Source organism: Mustelus asterias, chromosome 16 (genome assembly GCF_964213995.1).
Source record: "Mustelus asterias chromosome 16, sMusAst1.hap1.1, whole genome shotgun sequence".
In the NCBI taxonomy this organism is placed as follows: Eukaryota; Metazoa; Chordata; class Chondrichthyes; order Carcharhiniformes; family Triakidae; genus Mustelus; species Mustelus asterias.
Genome location: NC_135816.1, coordinates 99,490,384 through 99,500,615, shown reverse-complemented (window position 1 = coordinate 99,500,615; position 10,232 = coordinate 99,490,384). Strand labels below are relative to the sequence as shown.

The following is a 10,232-nucleotide window of genomic DNA, read 5'->3' as shown; positions in this document are numbered from 1 at the left end:
CTGTGCCTCGGCTATAAAGACAAGTAACCCATTACCCGAGGTGGTTGCCTTATCCACCTGTCCTGGCGCCTTCAGGGATCTGTGGACATGAACCCCAAGTCTCTCGGGTCCTCTGCACTTGTTCGCATCCGACCATTCAAAGGACAAGTCACTGTGAAAGAGCGGCGAGTTCAAGGCAGTTCCACTGCTCTCTGGGGAGAGGAACAAAATACCACTGACTCCACTGGGCTTCGAACCCAGGACTCTCTGCGTATGAGGCAGACGTGATAACCACTACACTATGGAGCCACATGACTGTAGACATATATGAGCTGGAGGCAGTTCAGGGTGGGGGTGCGGTGGGTGGTTACTGGATTGCTCCCTGGAATGAGCGGGTTTTCTCATGAGGTTGGATTGGACAGACTGGGCTTCTTTCAGCTGGAGTTTAGGAAAGTGAAGGGGTGACTGGATTAAAGTTTCTAAGATGCTGAACGGTCTTGGGAAGGTGGAGGTGGAAAAGATGTTTCCTCTTGTGGGTGAGGCCAAAACAAGGGGGCGCTGTTTAAACATTAGGGGGCGCCCTTTTAGGACAAGAGATGATTAGATTTGTTTTCTCTCAGAGGCTTGTGCCACTTTTAAACTCTGCCTCAGAAGGTGCTGGAGGACGGGGTCACTGAATATTTTCCTGGCGGAGGGAGTTAGATATTTGTTGAGTGAGAGAATTAAAGATTATCGGGGAGGGGGAGGGGGAGGGGAATATGGAGAATGTGGAAGCCAACAGAAAGGGATCAGCCATGGCCTTAGTAAATAGTGAAGCAGGCTCGAAGGACCAGATGGTTTCAGGTTGCAGCATCCACAGGATTTTGCTTTTAATTTTAGAGCAAATTATAACATTGGTTGAAGTTTTCTGTAGGTGCCGTGGCTTAGTTGGTTAAAGCGCCTGTCTAGTAAACAGGAGATCCTGAGTTCAAATCTCAGCGGTGCCTTTGTTTAAGTTGCATTTTACGGCTGAGAAGCCGTAACTTCCCCGCCCACACAGTTCGATCGCAGAAAAAGAAGCCCAGAGGCCCATTTAAATGACCATAAGACATAGGAGCAGAATTAGGCCACTCGGCCCATCGAGTCTGCTCCGCCATTCAATCATGGCTGACATTTTTCTCATCCCCATTCTCCTGCCTCTTCCCCATAACCCCTGATCCTCTTATTAATCAATAACCTATCTATCTCTGTCTTAGACACTCAATGACCTGGCCTCCACAGCTTTCTGCGGCGAAGAGTTCCACAGATTCCCCACTCTCTGGCTGAAGAAATTCCTCCTCATCTCTGTTTTAAAGGATCATCCCTTTAGCCTGAGGTTGTGCCCTCTGGTTCCAGTTTTTCTTACTCGTGGAAACATCCCCTCCACGTCCACTCTATCCAGGCCTCGCAGTATCCTGTAAGTTTCAATTACTTCCCCCCTCATCCTTCTAAACTCCAACGGGTACAGACCCAGAATCCTCAACTGTTCCTCATACGACAAGCTCTTCATTCCAGGGATCATTCTTGTGAACCTCCTCTGGACCCTTTCCAAGGCCAGCACATCCTTCCTTAGATACGGGGCCCAAAGCTGCTCACAATACTCCAAATGGGGTCTGACCAGAGCCTTATACAGCCTCAGAAGTACATTCCTGCTCTTGTATACTAGCCCTCTCGACATGAATGGTAACATTGTCTTTGCCTTCCTAACTGCCGATGTACTGATACGTTAACCTTAAGAGAATCTTGAACAAGGACTTCCAAGTCCCTTTGTGTTTCTTATTTCCTGAGCATTTCCCATTTAGAAAATAGTCTCTGCCTCCATTCCTCCTTCCAAAGTGCAGAACCTCACATTTTCCACATTGTATTCCATCTGCCACTTCTTTGCCCACTCTCCTAACCTGTCCAAGTCCTTCTGCAGCCCCCCTGCTTCCTCAATACTACCCATCCCTCTACATATCTTTGTATCATCTGCAAACTTAGCAACAGTGCCTTCAGTTCCTTCCTCCAAATCGTTAATGTGTATTGTGAAAAGTTGTGGTCCCAGCACCGACCCCTGAGACACACCACTAGTCACCGGCTGCCATCCTGAGAGAGACCCCTTTATCCCCACTCTCTGCCTTCTGCCAGTCAGCCAATCCTCTATCCATGCCAGGATCTTACCCTTAACACCATGGCTCTTAACTTATTTAACAGTCTCCTGTGCGGCACCTTGTCAAAGGCCTTTTGGAAATCTAAATAAATCACATCCACTGGTTCTCCTTTATCTAACTTCCTTGTTACCTCCTCAAAGAACTCGAACAGATTTGTCAGACATGACCTCTCCTTGATGAAGCCGTGCTGACTCAGTCCTATTTTATCATGCACTTCCAAGTACTCCGCCATCTCATCTTTAATAATGGACTCGAAAATCTTGCCAATGACTGAAGTCAGGCTTACCGGCCTATAATTTCCCGTCTGCTGCCTCCCTCCCTTCTTAAACGGCGGTGTTACATCAGCTACTTTCCAGTCCTCTGGGACCCTCCCTGCCTCCAGTGATTCCTGAAAGATCACCACCAACGCCTCCACAATTTCCTCAGCTATCTCTTTTAGAACCCTGGGGTGTAGTCCATGCGGTCCAGGTGATTTATCCACCTTCAGACCTTTCAGTTTCCCCAGAACCTTCTCCTTAGTGATGGCCACTACACTCACCTGTGCCCCGTGACTCTCCTGGAGCTCTGGCATCCCACTGGTGTCTTCCACCGTGAAGACTGATGCAAAGTAACTATTCAGTTCCTCTGCCATTGCTTTGTTTCCTATTATTACTTCTCCAGCCTCATTTTCCAGCAGTCCAATGGCTATTTGTGCCTCTCTCTTACCTTTTATATATTGAGAAAAACTCTTCCTATCTTCTTTTATATCATTAGCTCGCTTACACTCATATTTCATCTTCTCCCCCCTTATTGCTTTTTTAGTTCCCCTTTGCTCACTTTTAAAGGCTTCCCAATCCTCCGGCTTCCCACTAATCCTCGCCACTTTGTCTGCTTTTTCTTTTGCTTTTATGCTGTCCTTGACTTCCCTCGTCAGCCATGGATGTCTCGTCCTCCCCTCAGCATGTTTCCTACTCCTTGGGATGAATTTCTGTTCTGCCTCCCGAATAACCCCCAAAAACTGCTGCCATTGCTGTTCCACTGTCTTCCCTGCGAGGCTCCCTTTCCAATCAACTCTGGCCAGCTCCTCCCTCATGTCTTTGTAGTTACCTTTATTTAATTGTAATACCGTTACATCTGATTCCAGCTTCTCCCTCTCAAACTGCAGGGTAAATTCTATCATATTGTGGCCACTGCTCCCTCAGGGTTCCTTCACCTTAAGTTCCCCAATCAAGTCTGCCTCATTCCACATCACCAAATCCAGACTTACCTGTTCCCCAGTAGACTCTGTCACAAGCTGCTCCAAAAAACCATCGCTTAGACATTGCACAAATTCCTGTTCTTGGGATCCACTCCCTACCTGATTTTCCCAGTCCACCTGCATATTGAAATCCCCCATGATTATTGTAACATTGCCTTTTTTAGATGCCTTTTCTATCTCCTGATTTATTTTCTGTCTCACATCCTGACGACTGCGAGGGGGCCTGTACATAAGAACATAAGAACATAAGAAATAGGAGCAGGAGTAGGCCATCTAGCCCCTCGAGCCTGCCCCGCCATTCAATAAGATCATGGCTGATCTGACGTGGATCAGTACCACTTACCCGCCTGATCCCCATAACCCTTAATTCCCTTACCGCTCAGGAATCCATCCATCCGCGCTTTAAACATATTCAGCGAGGTAGCCTCCACCACCTCAGTGGGCAGAGAATTCCAGAGATTCACCACCCTCTGGGAGAAGAAGTTCCTCCTCAACTCTGTCTTAAACCGACCCCCCTTTATTTTGAGGCTGTGTCCTCTAGTTTTAACTTCCTTACTAAGTGGAAAGAATCTCTCCGCCTCCACCCTATCCAGCCCCCGCATTATCTTATAAGTCTCCATAAGATCCCCCCTCATCCTTCTCAACTCCAACGAGTACAAACCCAATCTCCTCAGCCTCTCCTCATAATCCAAACCCCTCATCTCCGGTATCAACCTGTCCAAACCCCTCATCTCCGGTATACATAATTCCCATCAGGGTCTTTTTACCTTTGTGATTCCCCCACTCTACCCACAGAGATTCTGTGCCTTCTGATCCGATATCGCTTCTTGCTATCGATTTAACTTCATTCCTGACTAACAATGCAACCCCGCCCCCTTTGCCCATCTGCCGGTCCTTTCCATAGGACACATATCCTTGGATATTTCGATCCCAGCCCTGATCCCCTTGCAGCCACGTCTCTGTGATGCGCCGGCCATCAAGCACCTATTAAAATGGATGAATGTTGCTGCCGGCGACTCTTGCAATTGTCAATCGCGTGTGAGGAATTTGTTAAAGGACATCTGTTCATCTATTTTGAAGCACATCTCAAACAATTGTGTTCAGGGTGGAAGAAAAGCAACACCCAAACAGGGACTTGAACCCTGGACCCTCAGATTAAAAGTCTGATGCTCTACCGACTGAGCTATCCAGGCATCCAACAACTTTTCGTTTTCCTCCGTTGAACGAGCCGCTCTCTCACTGTGACTGGGAGCAGATGGGATTGAAGGGGAGTTGATTTTTTACTGGGGGTGGGGAAGTGTGATATTATCCACTTTGAGATTCAGCAAGAGCTCCTCCTTCAATCTGGTCTATTGCATTCGCAGCTCCCAATGCGCTCGACTCTCCATCGGAGAGACCAAACGGAGACTGGGTGATCGCTTTGCTGAGCACCTTCGCTCCGTCCGCACACAGGACCCTAACCTTCCTGTCGCTTGCTGCTTCAACACACCACCCTGCTCTCCTGTCCACATGTCCGTCCTTGGCCTTTTGCAATGTTCCAGTGAACGCAAACTGGAGAAACAGCACCTCACCTTCCGATTGGGCACTTTACAGCCTTCTGGACTCAACATTGAGTTCAACAACTTCAGAGCATGAACTCCCTCCTCCACCTTCACCCCATTTCCATTGATTTTATTTCATTTTGTTTCATCCGATTCATCCATTTTATCATCCTTCTTTCCCACCTCCATTTTCCCACTTTCCATTCCAGCTCTCCTTCTTGCCCCCTCCCCCTTTCAGGGCAACTGCCACATTCCTCGGGCAGTCCTTTAACAATCTGCATCTCTTTTCTGCCATTCACACATTCTGATCATTAATGGACACTTTCTAGCACCTTCTCAGCCTCCTGTCTCCTCATTTCAATTCCCGTTGTCCCATTCCATCCCCCCGACCCTCACAGTATAAATCTCCGCTGATTTTCTGCGCTCTCAGCTCTGACCAAGGGTCATCCAGACTCCAAACGTTGGCTCGATTCTCTCCCCACAGATGCTGTCAGACCTGCTGAGATTTTCCAGCATTTTCTGTTTGTGTTGAAGTCATGTTGGAGTTGTATCGAACTTTGGTGAGGCCACAGCTGGAGCACTGTGTGCAGTTCTGGTCACCACATTTTGGGAAGGATGTGATTGCACTGGAGAGGGTGCAGAGGAGATTCACCAGGATGCTGCCTGGGACGGAGCATTTAAGTTATGAAGAGAGGTTGCGGAAGCTTGGATTATTTTCATTGGAGCAGAGAAGACTGAGGGGCGACCTGAATGAGGGGTACAAGATTATGAGGGGCACGGACAGAGTGGATAAGGAGCAGCTGTTCCCCAGATTTGAAGGGTCAGTGTTCAATTCTTTGGTCTTCAGACGTTTTATACAGCTCCATCATAGCCTCTCTGCTCTGATATTCTGTGCCTCGGCTATCAAGACAAGTGTCACATTAGCCTCGTTAACCACCTTATCTCCCTGTCCTGCTGCCTTCAGGGATCTGTGGACATGAACCCCAAGCCTCTCGGGTCCTCTGCACTTGTTCGCATCCGACCATTCAAAGGACAAGTCACTGTGAAAGAGCGGCGAGTTCAAGGCAGTTCCACTGCTCTCTGAGAATAGGAACAAAATAGCACTGGCTCCACTGGGCTTCGAACCCAGGACCTTCTGCGTGTGAGGCAGACGTGATAACCACTACACCATGGAACCACATGACTGTAAATGTACATGAGCTGGAGGCAGTTCAGGGTGGGGGTGCGGTGGGTGGTTACTGGATTGCTACCTGGAATGAGCGGGTTTTCTCATGAGGTTGGATTGGACAGACTGGGCTTCTTTCAGCTGGAGTTTAGGAAAGTGAAGGGGTGACTGGATTAAAGTTTCTAAGATGCTGAACGGTCTTGGGAAGGTGGAGGTGGAAAAGATGTTTCCTCTTGTGGGTGAGGCCAAAACAAGGCGGCGCTGTTTGAACACTAGGGGGCGCCCTTTTAGGACAAGAGATGATTAGATTTGTTTTCTCTCAGAGGCTTGTGCCACTTTTAAACTCTGCCTCAGAAGGTGCTGGAGGACGGGGTCACTGAATATTTTCCTGGCGGAGGGAGTTAGATATTTGTTGAGTGAGAGAATTAAAGATTATCGGGGAGGGGGAGGGGAATATGGAGAATGTGGAAGCCAACAGAAAGGGATCAGCCATGGCCTTAGTAAATAGTGAAGCAGGCACGAAGGACCAGATGGTTTCAGGTTGCAGCATCCACAGGATTTTGCTTTTAATTTTATGACAAATTATAACATTGGTTGAAGTTTTCTGTTGGTGCCGTGGCTTAGTTGGTTAAAGCGCTTGTCTGGTAAACAGGAGGTTCTGAGTTCAAATCTCAGTGGTGCCTTTTTGTAAGTTGCATTTTGCAACTCTGAGAAGCCACAACTTTCCCGTCACACAGTTTGACAGCAGGAAAAGAAGCCCAGAGGCCCATTTTGTCTGCGCCGGCCATCAAGCACCTATTAAAATGGATGAATGTTGCTGCCGGCGACTCTTGGAATTGTCAATCGCGAGTGAGGAATTTGTTAAAGGACATCTGTTCATTTAATTTGAAGCACATCTCAAACAATTGCGTTCAGGGTGGAAGAAAAACAATACCCAAACAGGGACTTGAACCCTGGACCCTCAGATTAAAAGTCTGATATTCTATTGACTGAGCTTTCCAGGCTCCTTGGAATACATCTTTTTCCTGCCTTGTGCTAGCTGACTTTCACAGTGAGCTGGAGCACAAACTTTGAGGGGGAGTTGATTTTAATGGGGCCGGGGAAGTGTGATATTATCCACTTTGAGGTCAAGATGATTATTTGTTGTAACTTTCTAAATGTCCAAAAGTCAAATCGTGCTGAGCATTTCATCGATTTGGCCGAACAAGGACCTCATGAAATCCTCCACTTGAGATCCTTCCTCTCTCGTTCCTATAATGAGTCCAACAGTAAGTCAACTGTTTGTGTTGAAGTCATGTTGGAGTTGTATAGAACTTTGGTGAGGCCACAGCTGGAGCACTGTGTGCAGTTCTGGTCACCACATTTTAGGAAGGATGTGATTGCACTGGAGAGGGTGCAGAGGAGATTCCCCAGGATGCTGCCTGGGACGGAGCATTGAAGTCGTGAAGAGAGGTTGCGGAAGCTTGGATTATTTTTGTTGGAGCAGAGAAGACTGAGGGGCGACCTGATTGAGGGGGACAAGATTATGAGGGGCACGGACAGAGTGGATAAGGAGCAGCTGTTCCCCAGATTTGAAGGGTCAGTGTTCAATTCTTTGGTCTTCAGCCGTGTTATGCAGTTCCATCATCGCCTCTCTGCTCTGATATTCTATGCCTTGGCTATAAAGACAAGTGTCCCTTGAGCTTAGTTAGCCACCTTATTATCTATCTTTCCACTTTCAGGCATATCTGGACATGAACCCAAGTCTCTCGGGTCCTCTGCACTTGTTCACATCCGACTATTCAAAGGACAAGTCACTGTGAAAGAGCGGCGAGTTCAAGCCAGTTCCACTGCTCTCTGGGTATAGGAACAAAACACCACTGGCTCCACTGGGCTTCGAACCCAGGACTTTCTGCGTGTAAGGCAGACGTGATAACCACTACACTATGGAACCACATGACTGTGGATGTAAATGAGTTGGAGGCAGTTCAGGGTGGGGGTGCGGTGGGTGGTTACTGGATTGCTACCTGGAATGAGCGGGTTTTCTCATGAGGTTGGATTGGACAGACTGGGCTTCTTTCAGCTGGAGTTTAGGAAAGTGAAGGGGTGACTGGATTAAAGTTTCTAAGATGCTGAACGGTCTTGGGAAGGTGGAGGTGGAAAAGATGTTTCCTCTTGTGGGTGAGGCCAAAACAAGGGGGCGCTGTTTGAACATTAGGAGGTCGCCCTTTTAGGACAAGAGATGATTAGATTTGTTTTCTCTCAGAGGCTTGTGCCACTTTTAAACTCTGCCTCAGAAGGTGCTGGAGGACGGGGTCACTGAATATTTTCCTGGTGGAGGGAGTTAGATATTTGTTGAGTGAGAGAATTAAAGATTATCGGGGAGAGTGAGGGGAATATGGAGAATGTGGAAGCCAACAGAAAGGGATCAGCCATGGCCTTAGTAAATAGTGAAGCAGGCTCGAAGGACCAGATGGTTTCAGGTTGCAGCATCCACAGGATTCTGCTTTTAATTTTATAACAAATTATAACATTGATTCAACTATCCTGTAGGTGCTGTGGCTTAGTGGGTTAAAGCACCTGTCTAGTAAACCGGCGATCGTGAGTTCAAATCTCAGCGGTGCCTTTGCGCATGTTGCATTTTGCAACTCTGAGAAGCCGTAACTTTCCCGTCACACAGTTCGACAGCAGAAAAAGAAGCCCAGAGGCCCATTTTAAATGACCATAAGACATAGGAGCAGAATTAGGCCACTCGGCCCATCGAGTCTGTTCCGCCATTCAATCATGGCTGATATTTTTCTCATCCCCATTCTCCTGCCTTTTCCCCATAACACCTGATCCCCTTAATAATCAAGAACCTGTCTCTCTCTGTCTTAGACACTCAGTGACCCGGCCTCCACAGCCTTCTGTGGCAAAGAGTTCCACAGATTCCCCACTCTCTGGCTGAAGAAATTCCTCCTCATCTCTGTTTTAAAGCATCGCCCCTTTAGCCTGAGGTTGTGCCCTCTGGTTCTAGTTTTTCTGACGAGTGGGAACATCCTCTCCATGTCCACTCTATCCAGGCCTCGCAGTATCCTGTAAGGTTCAATATGATCCCCCTCATCCTTCTCACGAGTACAGACCCAGAATCCTCAATCGTTCCTCATACGACAAACTCTTCATTCCAGGGATCATTCTTGTGAACCTCCTCTGCACCGTTTCCAAGGCCAGCACATCCTTCCTTAGATACAGGCCCAAAACTGTTCACAATACTCCAAATGGGGTCTGACCAGAGCCTTATACAGCCTCAGAAGTACATCCCTGCTCTTGTATTCTAGCCCTCTTGACATGAATGCGAACATTACATTTGCCTTCTTAACTGCCGACTGAACCTGCACGTTAACCTTAAGAGAATCGTGAACAAGGACTCCCAAATCCCTTTGTGTTTCTGATTTCCGAAGCATTTCCCCATTTAGAAAATAGTCTATGCCTCCATTCCTCCTTCCAAAGTGCAGAACCTCACACTTTTCCACATTGTATTCCATCTGCCACTTCTTTGCCCACTCTCCTAACCTGTCCAAGTCCTTCTGCAGCCCCCCTGCTTCCTCAATACTACCTGTCCCTCTACATATCTTTGTATCATCTGCAAACTTAGCAACAGTGCCTTCAGTTCCTTCCTCCAAATCGTTAATGTATATTGTGAAAAGTTGTGGTCCCAGCACTGACCCCTGAGGCACACCACTAGTCACCGGCTGCCATCCTGAGAGAGACCCCTTTATCCCCACTCTCTGCCTTCTGCCAGTCAGCCAATCCTCTATCCATGCCAGGATCGTACCCTTAACACCATGGGCTCTTAACTTATTTAACAGTCTCCTATGTGGCACCTTGTCAAAGGCCTTTTGGAAATCTAAATAAATCACATCCACTGGTTCTCCTTTATCTAACTTCCTTGTTACCTCCTCAAAGAACTCTAACAGATTTGTCAGACATGACCTCCCCTTGACGAAGCCGTGCTGACTCAGTCCTATTTTATCATGCACTTCCAAGTACTCCGCCATCTCATCTTTAATAATGGACTCAAAAATCTTGCCAATGACTGAAGTCAGACTAACCGGCCTATAATTTCCCGTCTGCTGCCTCCCTCCCTTCTTAAACAGCGGTGTTACATCAGCTACTTTCCAGTC

At 47.6% G+C, this 10,232-nt stretch overlaps 6 non-coding genes across 6 annotated transcripts; 2 read left to right on the top strand and 4 right to left on the bottom strand.

Moving 5' to 3' along the window:
• Positions 1 to 215: 215 nt before the first annotated feature.
• Positions 216 to 288, bottom strand: trnam-cau (transfer RNA methionine (anticodon CAU)). The gene has a single exon. It is a non-coding gene; the product is annotated as a tRNA-Met (tRNA).
• Positions 289 to 891: 603 nt separating this feature from the next.
• trnat-agu (transfer RNA threonine (anticodon AGU)) lies at positions 892 to 965 on the top strand. The gene has a single exon. It is a non-coding gene; the product is annotated as a tRNA-Thr (tRNA).
• A 3,539-nt stretch (positions 966 to 4,504) lies between these two features.
• trnak-uuu (transfer RNA lysine (anticodon UUU)) lies at positions 4,505 to 4,577 on the bottom strand. The gene has a single exon. It is a non-coding gene; the product is annotated as a tRNA-Lys (tRNA).
• Positions 4,578 to 6,029: 1,452 nt separating this feature from the next.
• Positions 6,030 to 6,102, bottom strand: trnav-cac (transfer RNA valine (anticodon CAC)). Its single transcript has one exon. It is a non-coding gene; the product is annotated as a tRNA-Val (tRNA).
• Positions 6,103 to 6,699: 597 nt separating this feature from the next.
• On the top strand, positions 6,700 to 6,773 carry trnat-ggu (transfer RNA threonine (anticodon GGU)). Its single transcript has one exon. It is a non-coding gene; the product is annotated as a tRNA-Thr (tRNA).
• Positions 6,774 to 7,950: 1,177 nt separating this feature from the next.
• On the bottom strand, positions 7,951 to 8,023 carry trnav-uac (transfer RNA valine (anticodon UAC)). Its single transcript has one exon. It is a non-coding gene; the product is annotated as a tRNA-Val (tRNA).
• Positions 8,024 to 10,232: the final 2,209 nt, after the last annotated feature.